This window comes from Salvelinus namaycush, chromosome 2, assembly GCF_016432855.1.
Source record: "Salvelinus namaycush isolate Seneca chromosome 2, SaNama_1.0, whole genome shotgun sequence".
In the NCBI taxonomy this organism is placed as follows: domain Eukaryota; kingdom Metazoa; phylum Chordata; class Actinopteri; order Salmoniformes; family Salmonidae; genus Salvelinus; species Salvelinus namaycush.
In genome coordinates, this window is record NC_052308.1 from 14,551,954 (window position 1) to 14,559,602 (window position 7,649).

Here is a 7,649-nt window from a genome sequence, read left to right on the forward strand (position 1 = left end):
GGCTGTCGCAACCTGTCTTTCATCTGTGTTGTGCCCTGGCTTGTCTCCACGCCCCACCAGGTGTCTCTCATTTGTCCCCATTATCTTCTGTATATTTATACCTGCCTTTTCTGTTTGTTTGTGCCAGTTGGTCTTGTCAGGTTGTTCCAGTGTGTTTCCCGGTTTTCAAGTGTTGTTTTCTATCCTTCCCGGTTCTGATCATTCTGCCTGCCCTGAGCCTGCCTGCCGTTCTGACCCTGATTGATTCTGCCTTGAATTACTGACATCTGCCTGCTCTTGACCTGCCGTTTGCCTGCCCCCTGTTTTATAATAAATATCTGAGATTCGAACTGTCCGCCTCCTGTGTTTGCATCTGGGTCTTATACTGAGTCGTGATAGGGGCGTGAGATGGTTGGAGTTGTCAACAAAGCAGCATGACAGAAATATGATGCCAAGTTTTCGAACTGCCGGTAGTTTCTTTAAGAGGATATATAAAGCGATCTGTGCAGTTAAACAACAGTAGAAACACACCTATTTTACTTTTGCACATCAAAAACCGAATGACCAATACTGCACATACTGCCACTGTTTTGAACAGATTATGCTATTTAGAACGAGCAGCCAGCATACGAAGGAACGGGTGCACCAGAGAGAACGCCACAGGCATGGATATGCAATAAGTGAGAGCACGTTATCTAAATGGGGATAGCTAGCTAACTTAATGTCACAAAGCATGCTACGCTAGCAACTAGCCATTTGATTTTCATTCTGAAATAACGTAATATTTCAGAGTTAGTCAGATATTAGTTTAGAATGACTTGAATTTGGCATTGGAGCTAGCAAGCTACCATCAAAGGTACTATCAAAGCTACCATCAAAGGTACTATCAAAGCTACTATCAAAGGTACTGTTTTCTCAGTTACTGTAGTTGGTTAATTAATTTGATCGGTTTTATGCTGTTTTAGTCCACACAACATGTCGCCCTGTCACCTACAGTAGACACATATAAACAACATCAGGGTGAAACAATACAATTGGCCATGGTTTTTGTCCTACCAGTTCTGCGACAAGAAGATTCTAGCCTCTGTCCTTCTTAATTTTTTTATTTTATTATTTAACCTTTATTTAACTAGGCACGCCAGTTAAGAACTATTTCTTATTGACAATGACGGCCTACCTAAAGGCAAAAGGCCTCCTGCGGGGACGGGGGCTGGAATTTAAAATATATATATAGGACAAAACACACATCACGACAAGAGAGACACCACAGCCCTACATATAGTGAGACCTAAGACAACAACATAGCATAACAACATAGCATGGTAGCAAAACCACATGACAACAACATGGTAGCAACACAATATGGCAGCAGCACAACATGGTAGCAGTACAACACGTACAAACATTATTGGGCACAGACAACAGCACAAAGGCAAGAAGGTAGAGACAACAATACTTCACGTGACTGTCATTGGATGTAGTTGTCCGGTTTATTATGTCCCAGATTGTTTGAATAATTTATTTACAAGTTAATTACAATTAGTTATTTGCTTTAGCGTCATCTGTACCTGATAGAGCAGATCTCGCATGCAGAAGTAAGCTGTCTGGCTTGAAAGACTCATTGGGAGGAGGAGAATAGAGCATTCCCAGAAGTTCTGATTGATCAGACACACATTTGAGTGCCCCAGGACGGTCAATTTACGTTGTGTTGTTATAGTTTACGCTATGAAATCCTTGCAATTTCATTGGGGCAGTTCCCCCTCATAGCAAATAGCTTGCAAACCAATTGAAGCAATGTTCTCATGACCTATGCACCCACAGAGGCTTGAGCTGGTAATCACTGAGTGGCAGAATAGTAAGTAATGGAGCTTGTTATAAACAATATATTTTTGAAACAGGAAAATGTACACATTTACCACAATTTTATGAGCATTTAAAATATATATATATAAAAAATTTACCAATCACAAGTGGGGCGCCACTCCTAACGCCCTCATGCGGGAGCCGCCGATGATCAATTCTAATTTCCTATTCTTCTAGGCCTAAGACCTAGTAGGAATCTCTTTGTTCATGCTTTGTCTTATAAGTTAACCTTAGGATCTATATACCTAGAATTATGCTTTGCTAATGTCAGTATTGTATTGTAACTTAAGCTTGTACGTGAATCCATTCATTTTACAAATGTATTAAATAATGCTTGCTTTGATATTCGCTTCTCATTACCATTGGTTGATCTTAGTCAGATAAACGCATAGTAATTGATTGCACATTTATTTATTTAACTAGGCAAGTCAATTAAGAACACATTCTTATTTACAATGACAGCCTACTGGGGAACAGTGGGCTAAATGTCTTGTTCAGGGGTAAAACAACAGATTTTTACCTTGTCAGCTTAGGGATTCGATCCAGCAACCTTTCGGTTACTGGCACAACACTCTAACCACTAGGCTATCTGCCGCACATGGTTTAACTATAATGTTAAATGAAGTCAGATTTTTAAAAAAATGTGAGAGGTGTATGTAATATGCATATACTGTATATATATCAAATATTACCCCACTACATCAGCACTAGCTGACAACCGCATAGCGGTTGTTTTGGCAGTGTTGGAGATGTAATTGCGTTAGAGCTGTCAAATCCACAAGCGGCACCTTGCATTAGCTTATCGCTGACACTGCCATTGGATGTAACAAAACCACTCAACTTTAGAATCCGACAAGTCCAAAGCAGCCACGTGAAAATCAAATCAAATTTTATTTGTCACATACACATGGTTAGCAGATGTTAATGCGAGTGTAGCGAAATGCTCAGAACGCATCCTTGTGGGGGCCCCAGTGTTGAGGATCAGCGGGGTGGATATGTTGTTACCTACCCTCACCACCTGGGGGCGGCCCGTCAGGAAGTCCAGTACTCAGTTGCACAGGGCGGGGTCGAGACCCAGGGTCTCGAGCTTGATGATGAGTTTGGAGGGTACTATGGTGTTAAATGCTGAGCTGTAGTCGATGAACAGCATTCTCACATAGATATTCCTCTTGTCCAAATGGGATTAATGTGAGTGTAGCGAAATGCTTGTGCTTCTAGTTCCGACAGTGCAGTAATATCTAACAAGTAATCTAACAATTCCACAACAACTACCTTATACACACAAATGTATAGGGATGGAATACGAATATGTACATATAAATAAATGGATGAGCGATGGCCGAGCAGCATAGGCAAGATGCAATAGATGGTAGAAAATACAGCATATACATATGAGATGAATAATGTAAGATATGTAATCATTATTAAAGTGGCATTATTTCAAGTGACTAGTGAATCGTTTATTAAGTGGCTAATGATTTGAGTCTGTATGTAGGTAGCAGCCTCTCTCTGTTAGTGATGTCTGTCTCTTGGTCCCAGCTGTTAGTGATGTCAGTCTCTTGGTCCCAGCTTTGATGTACCTGTACTGACCTCGCCTTCTGGATGGTAGCGGGGTGAACAGGCAGTGGCTCGGGTGGTTGTTGTCCTTGATGATCTTTTTGGCCTTCCTGTAACATCAGGTGCTGTAGGTGTCCTGGTGGGCATGTAATTTGCCGCTGGTGATGCGTTGTGCAGACCGCACCACCCTTTGGAGAGCCTTGCGGTTGAGGGCGGTGCAGTTGCCATACCAGGTGGTGATACAGCCCGACAGGATAATCTCAATTGTGCATACATTTTTACACAAAATTGCACACAAAATACAATCTACACAAACTAATCTGTAATGTCGAAGTGGAAGAACAATACATTTTTTAAAAATGATTATATAAGTATTCAACCTCCTGAGTCTATACATGTTAGACAGTGGAGGCTCTTCAGAGGAGGAAGGGGAGGACCATCCTCCTCAGTGAATTTAATAAAAATGAAAACAGTGAAACATTAAAAAAGTTAACCTTTTTAGATAAAACTATACTAAATATATTCCCATGTCACCAAATCATTTATTGTTTTGCAATGAAGGTCTACAGTACACTCAACAGCACTCTCTGGGGCAGCACCATGGTGTAGCCGGAGGATAGATAGTTTCTGTCCTCTGGGTACATTGACTTCAACACAAAACCTGGGAGGCTCATGTTTCTCACCCCCTTCAAAAGACTTACACAGTAATTATGACAACTGCTGGAGGACGACCTCCAACCTATCAGAGCTCTTACAGCATGAACGGATGATGTTGTAGGCGGTATGGAGTGGTTAGCGGTTATAGTACGAAGGTTTGGCTTGGAAAGGTTTTTTCGCCTGGTTGAAGGGAAAATAAGAAATTAGGAGAGTACGTTTATGCAAGGAGGAATTATACAATGAGCAAGGTGATCATGCTGTCTGTATGTGGCTGCTATGAAAGTGAACTGTGTTTGCGGCAGGATGATCAGGGTTGTATTCATTCCACCGATTTTGTTGAAAAACGTTTCTTATTAAACAGAAGCAAACGGAACAAAACAGGGATAAACATACCTGAATTTGCCCAATTGAAACTCATTGTTTGGACTAACGTTTACACCATAGATCAGCTAGATGCAGGCAAGAGTGTGCAAGGCGATATTTAACTTCTTATGGCTGCAGGGGCAGTAAACGGCGTGCTCCTCAGTCATAGTTGCTAATATATGCATAGTATTATTAGTATTGGATAGAAAACACTCTGACTTTTCTAAAACTGTTTGAATTATGTCTGTGAGTATAACAGAACTCATATGGCAGGCAAAAACCTGAGAAAAAATCCAAACAGGAAGTGGAAATTCTGAGGCTGGTCGATTTTCAACCAAGATCCCATTGAAATCACAGCGAGATATGGATGAGTTTGCACTTCCTACGGCTTCCACTAGATGTCAACAGTCTGTAGAACCTTGTCTGATGCCTCTAATGTGAAGGGGGGCCGAATGAGAGGGGAATTAGTCAGGTCTGCCATGACCTGACCATTCTTTGACCATGCACGTTCACATGAGAGGGAGCTCTGTTCCATCGCTCATCTGAAGTCAATGTAATTCTCCGGGTTGGAACGTTATTAAAGATTTATGTTAAAAACATTCTAAAGATTGATTCAATACATCGTTTGACATGTTTCTACGGACTGTTACGGAACTTTTGGACATTTCTTCAGGTTTTAGTGAACGCGCTTCCCTGACGTTGGATTTGTTTACCAAACACGCTACAAAAATAGCTATTTGGACATAAATGATGGACATTTCCGAAAAAAACGAACATTTCTTGTGGAAGTGGGAGTCCTGGGAGTGCATTCCAACGAAGATCAGCAAAGGTAAGTGAAGATTTATAATGCTTTTTCTGAGTTTTGTTGACTGCACAATTTGGCGGGGAACTGTATGGCTTGCTTTTGTGGCTGAACGCTGTTATCAGATTATTGAATATTGTGTTTTGCCGTAAAGCTTTTTGAAATCTGACACAGTGGTTGCATTAAGAACAAGTGTATCTTTAATTCTATGTAAAACATATATCTTTCATCAAAGTTTATGATGAGTATTTCTGTTATTTGACGTGGCTCTCTGCAATTTCTCCGGATATTTTGGAAGCATTTCTGAACATGGCGCCAATGTAAACTGAGGTTTTTGGATATAAATGTGAACTTAATCGAACAAGACATATATGTATTATGTAACATGAAGTCCTATGAGTGTCATCTGATGAAGATCATAAAGGTTAGTGATTCATTTTATCTCAATTTGTGCTTTTTGTGACTCCTCTCTTTGGCTAGAAAAATGGCTGAATTTGTCTGTGAGTTGGTGTTGACCTAACATAATCGTTTGTGGTGCTTTCACTGAAAAGCCTATTTCAAATCGAACACTTTGGTGGGATTAACAACAAGATTACCTTTAAAATGGTATAAGACACATGTATGTCTGAGGAATTTTAATTATGAGATTTCTGTTGTTTGAATTTGGCGCCCTGCACTTTCACTGGCTGTTGTCATATCAATCCCGTGTTACCGAGATTGCAGCCATAAGAAGTTGTTTAATGTGTCACTCTCTGTCACCTTGATTACTAAAACATTTCTCTCGACATGTGCACCTACATTCATAGGCTAGGTTGTAGCAACCTCATGATAGGCATAGGGAAATTTTGAGTATCATGTAGTAGCCTAAACCTATCGATGTTACATTGAGTTAGGTGAATGGAATATGAATGCCAGTCATCCAATATGCTGAAAAAGAAATAAAGCCATGGTCATAAAAAACGGCCCTCATCTTAAACGGCACCGACTGGCACTGATGTTACAATCAACTTTGGCAGCGATTACAAGTGTGAGTCTTTCTGGGTTTGCACACCTGGATTGTACAGTATTTGCCCATTATTGTAAAAAAATTCTTCAAGCTCTGTCAAGCTGGTTGTTGATCATTGCTAGACAGCCATTTTCAAGTCTTCCCATAGATTTTCAAGCCAATTTAAGCCAAAACTGTAACTAGGCCACTCAGGAATAGTCAATGTCATCTTGGTAAGCAACTCCAATGTATATGTTTTTAAACACTTCTACACTGAACAAAAATATAAATGCAACATGTAATGTGTTGGTCCCAAGTTTCATGAGCTGAAATAAAAGAAACCAGAAATTGTCCTCTAAAATGTGCAGTTTTGTCACACAACACAATGCCACAGATGTCTCAAGTTTTGGGTGAGTGTGCAATTGGCATGCTGACTGCAGGAATTTCCACCAGAGCTGTTTCCAGAGAATGTAATGTTGATTTTTCTACCATAAGCCGCCTCCAACTTCGATTTAGAGTATTTGGCAGTACGTCCAATTGGTCTCACAACTGCAGACCATGTGTAACCACGCCAGCTCAGGACCTCCACAGTCGGCTTCTTCACCTGCAGGATATTCTGAGACCAGCTTCCCGTACAGCTGATGAAACTGTGGGTTTTCACAACCGAAGAATTTCTGCACAAACTGCGAGACAATTTCTCAGGGAATCTTATCTTCGTGCTCGTCGTCCTCACCAGGGTCTTGACCTGACTGCAGTTCGGCATCTTAACCAACTTCAGTGGGCAAATGCGATGGCCACTGGCATGCTGGAGAAGTATGCTCTTCATGGATGAATCCCAGATTCAACTGTTCCCTGGCAGATGGTGTCGTGTGGGTGAGCGGTTTTCTAATGTCAACGTTGTGAACAGAGTGGTCGGTGGGGTTATGGTATGGGCAGGTATAAGCTCCGGACAAAGAACACAATTGCATTTTATCGATGGCAATTTGAATGCACAGAATGCACCGTGACAAGATCCTGAGGCCCATTGTCGTGCCACTCATCCGCCAGCATCACCTCATATTTCAGCATGATAATGCACAGCCCCATGTCGCAAGGATCTGTACACAATTCCTGGAAACTGAAAATGTCCCAGTTCTTCCATGGCCTGTATACTCACTAGACATGTCACCCATTGAGCAAATATGGGATGCTCTGGATCGATGTCTACGACAGCGTGTTCTAGTTCTCGCCAATATCCATCAACTTCACAAGAGGAGTGGGACAACATTCCACAGGCCACAATCAACAGCTTAATCAACTCTAAGTGAAGGAGATGTGTAGCACCGCATGAGGCAAATGGTGGTCACACCAGTAACTTACTGGTATTCTGATCCACGCCGCTACCTTTTCTTAAGGTATATTTAACCAACATATATGTATATTTATTCACAGTCATGTGAAATC